The sequence below is a fragment of the Eubalaena glacialis genome, chromosome 5 (assembly GCF_028564815.1).
Source record: "Eubalaena glacialis isolate mEubGla1 chromosome 5, mEubGla1.1.hap2.+ XY, whole genome shotgun sequence".
Classification (NCBI taxonomy): domain Eukaryota; kingdom Metazoa; phylum Chordata; class Mammalia; order Artiodactyla; family Balaenidae; genus Eubalaena; species Eubalaena glacialis.
The window spans coordinates 127,757,853-127,772,803 of record NC_083720.1 but is presented as its reverse complement, the minus strand read 5'-3'; the positions used below and the strand labels follow the sequence as shown (position 1 = coordinate 127,772,803).

General features: G+C 39.1%; 1 pseudogene; it reads left to right on the top strand.

Moving 5' to 3' along the window:
- Nucleotides 1-1,409: 1,409 nt before the first annotated feature.
- Nucleotides 1,410-3,121, top strand: LOC133092385 (60 kDa heat shock protein, mitochondrial-like; annotated as a pseudogene).
- The last annotated feature ends 11,830 nt before the right edge of the window (nt 3,122-14,951 follow it).

Here is a 14,951-nt window from a genome sequence, read left to right as displayed (position 1 = left end):
CTCTGCCATGCAACATAATGTGGCAGCACCATTTAATTACATTCTGAAACCAACAGGCCTGAGCGTTTAAAAAAGCCTCCTCAGAACTTCCCTGGTGGTCCAATGGCTAAGACTCCGCGCTCCCAATGCAGGGGGCCCAGGTTCGATCCCTGGTCAGGGAACTAGAGCCCACATGCCGCAACTAAGAGTCCGCATGCGTCAGTGAAGATCCTGCTTGCTGCAACTAAGACCCGGCACAGCTAAATAAATAAATAAATAAAATAAAATACATATTAAAAAAAATAAAAAGGCTCCTCAAATGTTGATTGGGGCTGGATGATTAAGAAGCGGAAGGGGGGGAAGTGCACCCAGCAACTCCCTAAGGCTCTTCTAGCGGCTTCCACGCCACAACGTGGCAGGACAGACGCGAGCCCCGCCGTTTTCCCTCGGTGGCTCGGAGAGCAACGCTGAGGGAGCTTCATCTTGAGGTCGCAGCTGTGAGTAATGGTGGGCAATGTGAAAAATACGGTATTAAATTTAAAAAGTATCTATCTGTGGGCAGTCTTTCTGCCAGCACCTGAAATCTGGCCTCAAGTGGGAGCTGGCCCTTCTGGAACGTGGGCAGGGCTTTGCAAAAGAGTGGGTGGGGTAGGGGAATTCTGCTTCTATGTGAGTTTGTAGAAAATGGGAAAGAGTGGTGCCTTTGCCCTAACAACAAGAAAATTCTAGATAAACTATAGAATCATAATTTTTCTTAAACCCATCCTAGAGCTGAGATTTTAGGATAGCCAGGTAGCCTGAAATCTGAGGAAAGACAGATCCTTTAAGGAGAGACAATAGATCAGTGAGGCTGCTGCTTTCTGATTTAGTTCTAGATGCTCCAAGAGAACATCAGGGGGTTCCTTAGGCAGAAAGCCATATAAATGCTAATTTGCCCCAGGCAAGGTCCCTTCTTTCAAAATTTGAGATTGCTCCAAATTTTTGTTTTTCATCTCTGTTCAAAAGACAGTTAAAAAATTTTTTTCTTCAGAATTTATAATTGTTCCAAGTAGAAGGCTTAGTTCAATGCAAGCAACCCCATCACTATTAGAAACTTGCAATTACATTTTTATCTTGATTTTTATCAAATAACTTTGTTAAACTTTCTTGCTATCTTACGGACTTCTTAACATACATTTAATATTTAAAATATACAATGCATAATGTCTGAGAAGAACAATTATAGTTTCTCCTTTTTAATCTTTCTGTATGCCTTAGTTTTTTATTTCATTTTTATATTAAATTGGCGAGAACCTCTGGAAAAAAACGTAAAAATAATCACTGAAAGCAGATGTTCTTGTCTTATTCCTGATCTTAAAAAAAAATTCCGCCCTCACCCACTGCCGACGGCCTGTCTTGTCGCCTGCACGCCGTGCCACTGCCTCACAGAAATGCTTCGATTACCCGCCGTCCTTCGCCAGATTAGGCCAGTGTCCAGGGCGCTGGCTCCTCATCTCACTCGGGCTTATGCCAAAGATGTAAAATCTGGTGCAGATGCCATACCTTAAGGCTTCAAGGTGTAGATCTTTTAGCCGATGCTGTAGCCATTACTATGGGGTCAAAGGGAAGGACAATGATTACTGAGTTGGGGAAGTCCCAAAGTGACAAAAGATGGACTGTTGCAAAGTCCATTGACTTAAAAGATAAATATAAAAATGTTGGCGCTAAACTTGTTCAAGATGTTGCCAATAACACAAACGAAGAGGCTGGGGATGGCACCACTACTGCTACTATACTGGCATGCTCTATTGCCAAGGAAGGCTTCGAGAAGGTTAGCAAAGGTGCTAATCCAGTGGAAATCAGGAGAGGTGTGATGTTAGCTGTTGATGCTGTAATTGCTGAACTTAAGAAGCAGTCTAAACCTGTGACAACCCCGAAAGAGATTGTCCAGATTGCTACAATTTCTGCAAATGGAGACAAAGAAATTGGCAACATCATTTCTGATGCGATGAAAAAGGTTGGAAGAAAGGGCGTTATCACAGGAAAGGATGGGAAAACACTGAATGATGAACTAGAAATTATTGAAAGCATGAAGGTTGATAGAGGGTATATCTCTCCATACTTTATTAATACATCAGAAGGTCAGAAATGTGAATTCCAAGTTGCCTATGTTCTTTCGAGTGAAAAGAAAATTTCTAGTGTCCAGTCCATTGTTCCTGCTCTTGAAATTGCCAACGCTCACCGTAAGCCCTTGGTCATAATTGCTGAAGATGTGGATGGAGAAGCTCTAAGTACACTCATTTTGAATAGGCTGAAATTTGGTCTTCAGGCTGTAGCAGTCAAAGCTCCAGGTTTTGGTGACAATAGAAAGAACCAGCTTAAAGACATGGCTATTGCTACTGGCGGTGCAGTATTTGGAGAAGAAGAACTAACTCTAAATCTTGAAGATGTTCAGCCTCATGACTTAGGAAAAGTTGGAAAGGTCATTGTGACCAAAGATGATGCCATGCTCTTGAAAGGATAAGGTGGCAAGGCTCAAATTGAAAAGCGTATTCAAGAAATCCTCGAGCAGTTGGATATCACAACTAGTGAATATGGAAAAGAAAAGCTGAATGAACGTCTGGCAAAACCCTCAGATGGTGTTGCTCTGCTAAAGTTTGGTGGGACAAGTGATGCTGAAGTGAATGAAAAGAAAGACAGAGTTACAGATGCCCTTAATGCTACACGAGCTGCTGTTGAAGAAGGCATTGTTTTGGGAGGGGGCTGTGTCCTGCTTCGGTGCCTTCTAGCCTTGGATTCAATAACTCCAGCTAATGAAGATCAAAAAACTGGTATAGAAATTATTTTAAAAACACTAAAAATTCCTGCAATGACCATTGCTAAGAATGCAGGTATTGAAGGGTCACTGATAGTTGAGAAAATTTTGCAGAGTTCTTCAGAAGTTGGTTATGATGCTATGCTTGGAGATTTTGGGAATATGGTGGAAAAAGGAATCATTGATCCAACTAAAGTTGTAAGAACTGCATTATTGGATGTTGCTGGAGTGGCCTCTCTGTTAACTACAGCGGAAGTTGTAGTCAGAGAAATTCCTAAAGAAGAGAAGGATCCTGGAATGGGCAGAATGGGTGGAATGGGAAGTGGTATGGGAGGTGGCATGTTCTAATTCCTAGAATAGGGCTTTACCATTATTAATGAGCTGTGAGAGGAAGCTCAAGGCAGCGTTCCTCACCAATAACTTTAAGAGAGGTCTGTTGAAGGAGATGACTGAAGAAAAGGCTGGCTGATGTTTAAGAAAATCACTATAACCATCAGTTACTGGTTTCCGTTGACAACATAGAATGGTTTACTGCTGTCATTGTCCGTGCCTACAGATATTTTGTATTTTTGAATAAAGACATTTGTACATTCCTGGTAAATGAGTATAAGAGCCATGTACCAATGTACTGCTTTCAACTTAAATCACTGAGGCATTTTTACTACTATTCTGTTAAAATCAGGATTTTAGTGATTGCCATCAACAGATGAGAAGCTAAGAAGCAGCCTTTCTGTGGATAGTAAGAATAATTGTGTACAGAGCAGAGCAATAATCAATTATGTGACAACCTTTGTGTAATAACAATTGTTTAAAGTTAAAAAAAATTCCAGGTTTTCACCATTAAATATTATGTATGCTGCAAAATGTGATAGATACTATTTATAGTTATGCAAATTTCCTTCAATTCCTAGTTTGCTAAGAGTTTGTTTATTATCACAAAGAGAGTATTGAATTTTATTAAATATTTGATCTTCATCTACTGTGATATTTATATGATTTTTCCTCTGGAAATTATTGTCATAGAGTGTTATTATGTGGGTGGATGTATGGATTATCTAATGTTAAAGCAACCTTGTATTCCAGGGATTAATCCAGATTTGTCATGATATATATACAAGCGTGTGTGTGTGTGTGTGTGTGTGTGTGTGTGTGTGTGTGTAGTAATGTGTTATTTCTGGATTCAACTGGCTATCTGTTAAAGAATTCTTATATTATAATGAGCTAAGAGGCTTCAAGATGGCGGAAGAGTAAGACGCGGAGATCACCTTCCTCTCCACAAATACATCAGAAATACATCTACATGTGAAACAACTCCTACAGAACACCTACTGAACGCTGGCAGAAGACCTCAGACCTCCCAAAAGGTAAGAAACTCCCCACGTACCTGGGTAGGGCAAAAGAAAAATCAAAAAACAGAGACAAAAGAATAGGGACGGGACCTGCGCCAGTGGGAGGGAGCTGTGAAGGAGGAAAGGTTTCCACACACTAGGAGCCCCTTCGCGGGCGGAGACAGGGGTGGCGGAGGAGGGAAGCTTCGGAGCCGCGGAGGGTAAAGCGGAAAGATTCCCGCACAGAGGAGCGGCGCCGAGCAGCACTCACCAGCCCGAGAGGCTTGTCTGCTCACCTGCCGGGGCGGGCGGGGGCTGGGAGCTGAGGCTCGGGCTTTGGTCGGATCGCAGGGAGAGGACTGGGGTTGGCGGCGTGAACACAGTCTGAAGGGGTTAGTGCGCCACAGCTAGCCGGGACGGAGTCCGGGAAAAAGTCTGCAGCTGCCGAAGAGACAAGGGACTTTTTCTTGCCTCTTTGTTTCCTGGTGCGCGAGGAGAGGGGATTCAGAGCGCCGCCTAAACGAGCTCCAGAGACGGGCGCGAGCCGCGGCTATCAGCGCGGACCCCAGAGGCGGGCATGAGACGCTAAGGCTGCTGCTGCCGCCACCAAGAAGCCTGTGTGCGAGCACAGGTCACTCTCCACACCGCCCCTCCCGGGAGCCTGTGCAGCCCGCCATTGCCAGGGTCCCGTGACCCAGGGACAACTTCCCCGGGAGAACGCACGGCACACCTCAGGCTGCTGCAACGTCACGCCGGCCTCTGCCGCCGCAGGCTCGCCCCGCATCCGTACCCCTCCCTCCCCCGGCCTGACTGAGCCAGAGCCCCCGAAGCAGCTGCTCCTTTAACCCCCTCCTGTCTGAGCGAAGAACAGACACCCTCAGGCGGCCTACACACAGAGGCGGGTCCAGATCCAAAGCTGAACCCTGGGAGCTGTGCGAACAAAGAAGAGAAAGGGAAATCTCTCCCAGCAGCCTCAGAAGCAGCGGATTAAATCTCCACAGTCAACTTGATGTGCCTGCATCTGTGGAATACCTGAATAGACAACAAATCATCCCAAATTGAGGTGGACTTTGGGAGCAAAGATATATATATATTTTTTCCCTTTTTCTCTTTTTTGTGAGTGTGTATGTGTATGCTTCTGTGTGTGAGTTTGTCTGTATAGCTTTGCTTTTACCATTTATCCTAGGGTTCTGTCCGTCCATTTTTTTTTTTTTACCTTTAAAAATTTTTTTCTTAATTATTTTTTATTTTAATAACTTTATTTTATTTTACTTTCTTTACTTTTCCTTCTCCCTTCCTTTCTTCCTTTCTTTCTTTCTTTCTTTCCTTTCTTCTTCCTTTCTTCCTTTCTTCCTCCCTCCCTCCCTCCCTTCCTTCCTTCCTTCCTTCCTTCCTTCCTTCCTTTCTTTCTTTCTTTCTTTCTTTCTTTCTTTCTTTCTTTCTTTCTTTCTCTCCTTTCTTTCCTCTCTTTTCTTTTCTCTCCCTTTTATTCTGAGCTGTGTGGATGAAAGGCTCTTGGTACACCAGCCAGGCATCAGGGCTGTGCCTCTGAGGTGGGAAAGCCAAATTCAGGACACTGGTCCACAAGAAACCTCCCAGCTCCATGTAATATCAAATGGCGAAAATCTCCCAGACATCTCCATCTCAACACCAAGACCCAGCTTCACTCAACGACCAGCAAGCTACAGTGCTGGACACCCTATGCCAAACAACTAGCAAGACAGGAACACAACCCCATCCATTAGCAGAGAGGCTGCCTAAAATCATAATAAGGCCACAGACACCCCAAAACACACCACCAAACGTGGACCTGCCCACCAGAAACACAAGATCCAGCCTCATCTACCAGAACACAGGCACTAGTCCCCTCCACCAGGAAGCCTACACAACCCACTGAACCAACCTCAGCCACTGGGGACAGACACCAAAAACAATGGGAACTACAAACCTGCAGCCTGCGAAAAGGAGACCCCAAATACAGTAAGTTAAGCAAAATGAGAAAACAGAAAAACACACAGCAGATGAAGGAGCAATGTAAAACCCCCCCAGACCTAACAAATGAAGAGGAAATAGGCAGTCTACCTGAAAAAGAATTCAGAATAATGATAGTAAAGATGATCCAAAATCTTGGAAATAGAATAGAGAAAATACAAGAAACATTTAACAAGGACCTAGAAGAACTAAAGAGCAAACAAACAGTGATGAAAAACACAATAAATGAAATTAAAAATTCTCTAGAAGAGATCAATAGCAGAATAACTGAGGCAGAAGAAAGGATAAGTGACCTGGAAGATAAAAGAGTGGAAATAAATTCTGCAGAGCAGAATAAAGAAAAAAGAATGAAAAGAACTGAGGACAGTCTCAGAGACCTCTGGGACAACATTAAACGCACCAACATTCATATTATAGGGGTCCCAGAAGAAGAAGAGAAAAAGAAAGGGACTGAGAAAATATTTGAAGAGATTATAGTTGAAAACTTCCCTAATATGGAAAAGAAAATAGTTAATCAAGTCTAGGAAGCACAGAGAGTCCCATACAGGATAAATCCAAGGATAATCATGCCAAGACACATATTAATCAAACTATCAAAAATTAAATACAAAGAAAAAATATTAAAAGCAGCAAGGGAAAAACAACAAATAACACACAAGGGAATCCCCATAAGGTTAACAGCTGATCGTTCAGCAGAAACTCTGCAAGCCAGAAGGGAGTGGCAGGACATATTTAAAGTGATGAAGGACAAGAACCTACAACCAAGATTACTCTACCCAGCAAGGATCTCATTCAGATTTGATGGAGAAATTAAAAACTTTACAGACAAGCAAAAGCTAAGAGAATTCAGCACCACCAAACCAGCTTTACAACAAATGCTAAAAGAACTTCTCTAGGCAGGAAACGCAAGAGAAGGAAAAGACCTACAATAACAAACCCAAAACAATTAAGAAAATGGGAGTAGGAACATACATATTGATAATTACCTTCAATGTAAATGGATTAAATGCTCCCACCAAAAGACACAGACTGGCTGAATGGATACAAAAACAAAACCTGTATATATGCTGTCTACAAGAGACCCACTTCAGACCTAGGGACACATACAGACTGAAAGTGAGGGGATGGAAAAACATATTCCATGCAAATGGAAATCAAAAGAAAGCTGGAGTAGCAATTCCCATATCAGACAAAATAGACTTTAAAATAAAGACTATTACAAGAGACACAGAAGGACACTACATAATGATCAAGGGATCAATCCAAGAAGATATAACAATTGTAAATATTTATGCACCCTACATAGGAACACCTCAATACATAAGGCAAATACTAACAGCCATAAAAGGGGAAATCGACAATAACACAATCATAGTAGGGGACTTTAACACCCCACTTTCACCAATGGACAGATCATCCAAAATGAAAGTAAATAAGGAAACACAAGCTTTAAATGATACATTAAACAAGATGGACTTAATTGATATGTGTAGGACATTCCATCCAAAACCAACAGAATACACATTCTTCTCAAGTGCTCATGGAAGATTCTCCAGGATAGATCATATCTTGGGTCACAAATCAAGATATGATCTTGATAAATTTAAGAAAATTGGTAAATTTTCTTGGTAAATTTAAGAAAATTGAAATCGTATCAAGTATCTTTTCCGACCACAACGATATGAGACTAGATATCAATTACAGGAAAAAAATCTGTAAAAAAATACAAGCACATGGAGGCTAAACAATACACTAATTAATAACCAAGAGATCCCTAAAGAAATCAAAGAGGAAATAAAAAAATACCTAGAAACAAATGACAATGAAAACACGACAACCCAGAACCTATGGGATGCAGCAAAAGCAGTTCTAAGAGGGAAGTTTATAGCAATACAATCCTACCTTAAGAAACAAGAAACATCTCAAATAAACAACCTAACCTTACACCTAAAGCAATTAGAGAAAGAAGAACAAAAACCCCCAAAGTTAGCAGAAGGAAAGAAATCATAAAGACCAGATCAGAAATAAATGAAAAAGAAATGAAGGAAACGATAGCAAAGATCAATAAAACTAAAAGCAAGTTCTTTGAGAAGATAAACAAAATTGATAAACCATTAGCCAGACTCATCAAGAAAAAAAGGGAGAAGACTCAAATCAATAGAATTACAAATGAAAAAGGAGAAGTAACAACTGACACTGCAGAAATACAAAGGATCATGAGAGATTACTACAAGCAACTCTGTGCCAATAAAATGGACAACCTGGAAGAAATGGACAAATTCTTAGAAAAGCAAAACCTTCTGAAACTGAACCAGGAAGAAATAGAAAATATGAACAGACCAATCACAAGCACTGAAATTGAAACTGTGATTAAAAATCTTCCAACAAACAAAAGCCCAGAACCAGGTGACTTCACAGGTGAATTCTATCAAACATTTAGAGAAGAGCTAACACCTCTCCTTCTCAAACTCTTCCAAAATATAGCAGAGGGAGGAACATTCCCAAACTCATTCTACAAGGCCACCATCACCCTGATACCAAAAGCAGACAAAGATGTCACAAAGAAAGAGAACTAGTAGGGCAATATCACTGATGAACATAGATGCAAAAATCCTCAACAAAATACTAGCACACAGAATCCAACAGTACATTAAAAGGATCATTCACCATGATCAAGTGGGGTTTATCCCAGGAATGCAAGGATTCTTCAATATATGCAAATCAATCAATGTGATACACCATATTAACAAATTGAAGGAGAAAACCATATGATCATCTCAATCGATGCAGAGAAACCTTTTGACAAAATTCAACATCCATTTATGATAAAAAACCCTGCAGAAAGTAGGCATAGAGGGAATTTTGCTCAACATAATAAAGGCCATATATGACAAACTCACAGCCAACATCATCCTCAATGGTGAAAAACTGAAACCATTTCCACTAAAATCAGGAACAAAACAAGATTGCCCACTCTCACCACTATTATTCAACATAGTTTTGGAAGTGTTAGCCACAGCAATCAGAGAAGAAAAAGAAATAAAAGGAATCCTAATCGGAAAAGAAGAAGTAAAGCTGTCACTGTTTGCAGATGACATGATACTATACATAGAGAATCCTAAAGATGCTACCCGAAAACTACTAGAGCTAATCAATGAATTTGGTAAAGTAGCAGGATACAAAATTAATGCACAGAAATCTCTAGCATTCCTATACACTAATGATGAAAAATCTGAAAGTGAAATTAAGAAAACACTCCCATTTACCATTGCAACAAAAAGAATAAAATATCTAGGAATAAACCTACCTAAGGAGACAAAAAACATGTATGCAGAAAATCATAAGACACTGATGAAAGAAATTAAAGATGATACCAACAGATGGAGAGATATACCATGTTGTTGGATTGGAAGAATCAACATTGTGAAAATGACTCTACTACCCAAAGCAATCTACAGATTCAATGCAATCCCTATCAAACTACCACTGGCATTTTTCACAGAACTAGAACAAAAAATTTCACAATTTGTGTGGAAACACAAAAGACCCTGAATAGTGAAAGCTATCTTGAGAAAGAAAAACGGAGCTGGAGGAATCAGGCTCCCTGACTTCAGACTATACTACAAAGCTACAGTAATCAAGACAGTATGGTACTGGCACAAAAACAGAAATGCAGATCAACAGAACAGGATAGAAAGCCCAGAGATAAACCCACACACATATGGTCACCTTATCTTTGATAAAGGAGTCAAGAATATACAGTGGAGAAAAGACAGCCTCTTCAGTAAGTGGTGCTGGGAAAACTGGACAGCTACATGTAAAAGTATGAAATTAGAACACTCCCTAACACCACACACAAAAATAAACTCAAAATGGATTAAAGACCTAAATGTAAGGCCAGACACTATCAAACTCTTAGAGGAAAACATAGGCAGAACACTCTATGACATAAATCACAGCAAGATCCTTTTTGACCCACCTCCTAGAGAAATGGAAATAAAAACAAAAATAAACAAATGGGACCTAATGAAAGTTAAAAGCTTTTGCACAGCAAAGGAAACCATAAACAAGACCAAAAGACAGCCCTCAGAATGGGAGAAAATATTTGCCAATGAAGCAACTGACCAAGGATTAATCTCCACAACTTACAAGCAGCTCATGCAGCTCAATATCAAAAAAACAAGCAACCCAATCCAAAAATGGGCAGAAGACCTAAATAGGCATTTCTCCAAAGAAGATATACAGATTGCCAACAAACACATGAAAGAATGCTCAACATCATTAATCATTAGAGAAATGCAAATCAAAACTACAATGAAATACGCTCTCACACCAGTCAGAATGGCCATCATCAAAAAATCTAGAAAAAATAAATGCTGGAGAGGGTGTGGAGAAAAGGGAACCCTCTTGCACTGTTGGTGGGAATGTAAATTGATACAGCCACTATGGAGAACAGTATGGAGGTTCCTTAAAAAACTAAAAATAGAACTACCATATGACCCAGCAATCCCACTACTGGGCATATACCCTGAGAAAACCATAATTCAAAAAAAGACATATACCAAAATGTTCATTGCAGCTCTATTTACAATAGCCAGGACATGGAAGCAACCGAAGTGTCCATCAACAGATGAATGGATAAAGAAGATGTGGCACATATATACAATGGAATATTACTCAGCCATGAAAAGAAACGAAACTGAGTTATTTGTAGTGAGGTGGATGGACCTAGAGTCTGTCATACAGAGTGAAGTAAGTCAGAAAGAGAAAAACAAATACCGTATGCTAACACACATATATGGAAACTAAGGAAACAAAAAGGTCTTGAAGAACCAGGGGCAAGATGGGAATAAAGACACAGACCTACTAGAGAATGGACTTGAGGATATGGGGAGGGGGAAGGGTAAGCTGAGACAAAGTGAGAGAGTGGCATGGACATATATACACTACCAAACGTAAAATAGATAGCTAGTGGGAAGCAGCCGCCTAGCACAGGGAGATCAGCTCAGTGCTTTGTGACCACCTAGAGGGGTGGGATAGGGAGGGTGGGAGGTAGGGAGACGCAAGAGGGAAGAGATACGGGAACATATGTATATGTATAACTGATTCATTTTGTTATAAAGCAGAAACTAACAGACCATTGTAAAGCAATTATACTCCAATAAAGATGTTAAAAAAGAAAAAGTTAACATGAAAAAAGAAAAATAATGAGCTAAGATATAATTTTATTTTTTATTATCTTTTTTCTTGTTTTGGTATCAAAATTATTACAATCTCATAAAATTAATTGGGAATTTTTCCATTCCTTTTATTATACGGAACAGAGTGCATAGAATAAAGGTTTCCTGTTATGTAATTTTTGAAAGAACTCCACTGTAAAATCATGTGAGTAGTGTTTCATTTGTAGATTTTTAACTACTCTTTCAATTACTTTAATTTTAATAGGCCTATTCTCCTATAGATCTGTTTTCTTTAGACAACTCTGGTAAGATACATTTTTTTCTAGCAATTTGTCTGTTTTGTGTAAATTTGCAATATACTGGCATAAAAATATACTACTAAATCTCCTGTATGTATAGTTCTGTCTTTTTAAAATGTGTAATATTTTTAAATTGTGCCTTTTCTGGTTTGGGGTTTTTTTTTTTTTGCTTTATCTTGCTGTGAACAATGGCTTTCTCCATTCTTTTTTTCCCTCCCTCTATAATGCCTAAGTAGATATATGCTATTCCTTTCATTTTATGTTTCATGTCACCTTTTCCTCTTTCCCATTTCCTGTTTCTTTTTCCTCAAGGGTTATATTATGAGTAAATTCTCCAGTATATATTCAACTTCGTTAGGTTCTTCCCACTCCGTTTTTTTTTTTTTTAACATCTTTGCTGGAGTATAATTGCTTTACAATGTTGTTAGTTTCTGCTGTATAACAAAGTGAATCAGCTATATGTATACATATATCCCCATATCTCCTCCCTCTTGCACCTCCCTCCCACCCTCCCTATCCCACCCCTCTAGGTGGTCACAAAGCACCCAGCTGTTCTCCCTGTGCTATGCAGCTCCTTCCCACTAGCTATTTATTTTACATTTGGTAGTGTATATATGTCAATGTTACATTCTCACCTCATCCCAGCTTACCCTTCCCCCTCCCCTTGTCCTCAAGTCCATTCTCTACGTCTGCGCCTTTATTCATGTCCTGCCCCTAGGTTCATCAGAGCCATTTTTTTTTAGATTCCATATATATGTGTAGCATATGGTGTTTGTTTTTCTCTTTCTGACTTACTTCCCTCTGTATGACAGACTCTAGGTCCATCCACCTCACTACAAATAACTCAATTTCATTTCTTTTTATGGCTGAGTAATATTCCATTGTTATATATGTGCCACATATTCTTTATCCATTCATCTGTCTATGGACACTTAGGTTGCTTCCATGTCCTGGTTATTGTAAATAGCACTGCAGTGAACATTGTGGTACATGGCTCTTTTTGAATTATGGTTTTCTCAGTGTATATGCCCAGTAGTGGGATTGCTGGATCATATGGCAGTTCTATTTTTAGTTTTTTAAGGAACCTCCATACTGTTCTCCATAGTGGCTGTATCAATTTACATTTCCACCAACAGTGCAAGAGGGTTCCCTTTTCTCCACTCCCTCACCAGCATTTATTCAATCTGTTTTTTAACCTCATCCTTGCCTCTAAGTTTTTTATCACCCATTACATTTTTCATTTCTCACATTTCTATTTATTATTCCAAACTGCTTGGTCTTTTTGGATAATATCTTATATGTTTCCCATGTGTTTAGTTTCATCTATCTTTTCTCTAATTTTAAACATGACTATATGACATACCTGATAAGTTTTTCACCTGAAGGTTTTAGGATATATATCTGCCATTTGTTTGGTTTTTGTTGACCTTCGCTCATTATGGATTTTTTTTTCATATTTTGTAATTTTGAGCTGGGAAATCCTGTTCAACTGACTTTACCTGTTGCAATCCTCGAAGGATTGCCTGCTATTTTCTCTTTAGAGAGTAGTTTTGGGCATACATCTGCCAGGCTTAGCCATTACCACTTTGGGAAATACTTTTTTTTTTAAAAATTATTTTATTGAAGTATAGTTGATTTACAGTGTTGTGTTAGTTTTTGGTGTACACTAAAGTGATTCAGTTATGCATATATATATTCTTTTCCATTATGGTTTATTACAGGATATTGGATATAATTCCCTCTGCTATACAATAAGACCTTGTTTATCCATTCTATATATAATAGTTTGCATCTGCTAATTGGGGAAATACTTTTTATATTAATTTTCCAGACCATGAAAACCGTGTAAATTTAAATCCTTAAACTTATTAAAGCAGGCCTATGCAAACAATGTTTCAGGGGAGGTGTTTTGTTTTCATTTGGTTTATTTACCCAGAGCCAAGGATGATACAAAGTTCCTTTGTCATATCCATTTTCAAGTGGAGGTATTTTAATGAAGTTCACACGTTCATAGTAGGTGATGTCCTTCGAGGGTTGTGACTGCGTGAGTCATCTTCATTCCAACTTATCAACTCACAGGTGCCCAGGGCTTCATGTGGCCCTTAAAGGCCAAGCCTCTTGATTACTCAGCCTAGCAAAACTTCCAGGGCTGCCAAATTACCCATGCCTGATTATCACATTGGGTTTCAATTTCTCCTACTTTAGGAGATAGTAGAGGTTTCCTTTAGTTACTTCTGAACTCAAACGTTTATCTTAAAGAAGTTTATCCTGGACTTTGACAGATTTACCTCAAGAGGGTAAATGCACAAAATTTTTGAAAAGTTGACCTGAAAACTCTTCAGTGCAAAACTATAGTCTAGGTTTTTCAGTAGCTAATGATCACACCTGAGAAATATAAAGTATTGCCCAGTTAAGAAAATGGCTTAATATATTAAACTATACTAAACAAACTATTGTTTTTATTTTAAAATAATGTAATTTATGAAGAAATTATACTGTTCAAAATTATTGAGGACTTCAGAACTTTTATTTCTGTGGGTTATAGCTATCATTATTTACTATGTTATAAATCAAAACTAAGAACTTAAAAATTTTTTGTTTATTAATTTATCAGTAAAACAGTCACAATAAATCCATTATATTTTAACATAAATGAGATATTTTCATATAAACTGTATTTTCCAAAACAAAAAATAATGAGAACAGAGGCATTGTTTTATATTTTTGCATACCTCCTTAAGGTCTGGCTTAATATGAAAGAGCTGGATTCTCATATGTTTCTGTGTTCAGTGTGTTGCAGTGTTTGGTTGAAATATATGAAGAAAGTCCAGTCTCAGAGACATGTAGTTAGAAAAGGGAGGAGTGTTTTAGTAACTTTTTCAGATCATTATACATATTCTTCTTTGATTCAACATCTATCTAGCCTGCTAAATTCAAAGAGGCATGGCCAAGCACTTGGCTATATACTTGGAATAGTGTGGAGTGAGGGAAATAGAGATAGAATACCATTGTACTGTGTGTCCCTACTGTCCTATGGTTATAGACACAGCAGGTATTGCATACATTTCCAAAGCTCTGTCCTCACCTTAAAGCTTCCTCTTGTCTGCTTTCCCCAACTTTTCTCCCCCTGAGAATTTCCAAAACATCAAATAGCAAGGGTTAAAGAAAACTAGAGAAAAGAGAAGATGCAGTATGGCTAGAACACTGGTGATGGAAGAAACTATGGACAGGAGAAATGATGGAGTGACAGAAAGAGGCCCAGAACACATTGTTGTGGAACAGAAAATAAAGCGTAGTGGGAAGACAACAGAGAAGGGAAGCAAGGAGCAGGGTAGTAGAGAAACAAGATAGGAGACAGGCACAAATGCCCAAAGGACAG